This window comes from Ailuropoda melanoleuca, chromosome 1 (assembly GCF_002007445.2).
Source record: "Ailuropoda melanoleuca isolate Jingjing chromosome 1, ASM200744v2, whole genome shotgun sequence".
NCBI classification, from domain to species: domain Eukaryota; kingdom Metazoa; phylum Chordata; class Mammalia; order Carnivora; family Ursidae; genus Ailuropoda; species Ailuropoda melanoleuca.
The window spans coordinates 152230597-152231970 of record NC_048218.1 but is presented as its reverse complement, the minus strand read 5'-3'; the positions used below and the strand labels follow the sequence as shown (position 1 = coordinate 152231970).

Sequence of the window (1374 nt, the reverse complement as noted above, 5' to 3'; positions counted from 1 at the left end):
CAAAGAAAGCAAAAGCCACTACAAATAACACTTTGCCAGAAACTGGTTTCTTCACCAACAATCTCGCTTCATTGTGCAACGAACTGATTGATTCTGAAGCGATCTGGGCTGTTGATGACAAGAAGCTTTGTATTTTTATATGGCACATCCTTTGGAGCCTGTGAAAACAAGTGTTTTGAATGTTAACTATTCTCTGACACTTTGGAGTTACTCTTCCCATTTCCGTTAGGTCGATATATGGTTCATGGTAACACTGTACAGATTTAGAATTTCATTACAGGAAATGGTCCTGGGTACTATGAATAACATGTGGCTCGCCTCTGCGGGTGCTGGGTCACACTGCAAGAGAGCACTGTAGAGTATCAGCAAGTTCATGACTGCGGCGTGAATACCACAGTGGTAACAATAGTTAGGAGCAGTGAAAATCATTACTACATTCCGGTCATCGCACCAGTTACATCCGTCCATCACCAGCTGGGGAGCTTGGGACACCAGTGTGAGGCCACTGGCATGATTAAATGTTTCGGAAATGTCCTGCCCAGAGGTATAACCAGCTTCCAGGAGATACACCCCAACCACCCAGATCATCTGGATCTGACACAGCGGGTCACACGTGGGACCCTCAGGAGGAACTTGCAGGCTCTCCAGCGCTCTAATGTGACCCAATGTGGCAGCGGACGGTGAGAGGCCACCGTGTAGACAGAGTATCTGCCCACCCACCAAGGCAGTCAGAGGAAGAGAGTCAGAAAGATCTTTAAAATGCTTCCAAACATTTGCATTTCCCTATTTCCTTCAACAGTCTTCACAGAAACCTTATTCTCATGGGATCTGTCTGCTCTCATGATGTCCTCAAAGAATGGTAGCTCATTCACAGTAACAAACCTTAGGAGCCGCAAGCAGAGTAAACTATTTCAACTGAGTAATATCCTCCGTCAACATACTCTCCCACAAATTAAGTCGTTTGTGTCTGGTGACTTGCCACCAATTCTAAACAGTGAGATCATGAAATCGTCCCTGCGCATCTCCACAGACCGGGACTGGACTTCAAACGTCTTGTACCTCAGATTCTTCATCAGGATTTCTTTAGCCTGTGCGGTTGCTGGTGGCTGCTCCCTGCAGGACCGGCCCCCAGCCGCTGCCCTCGTCCCCTCCATCCAGTCCTGGAGCTCGGCTCTCTGTAATGGTGGCCACAGGCATGGTGACCTCACTCCAGATGTTTAAAAATAATTTTTATCTCTTCATTTACACTCTGATGAGACATTGTATCATACTCTTAATTCCTGAAGCATTATGTTTTTTAATCTTCAAACACATTTATAAGAGCTGCTGTGAAGTCTGTCTGCTAAGTCGGCTATCTCACCACATTGGCCCCTT

The 1374-nt window shown here is 46.4% G+C and overlaps 1 pseudogene; it reads right to left on the bottom strand.

Moving 5' to 3' along the window:
* Positions 1-274: 274 nt before the first annotated feature.
* Positions 275-1154, bottom strand: LOC100479604 (annotated as a pseudogene).
* Positions 1155-1374: the final 220 nt, after the last annotated feature.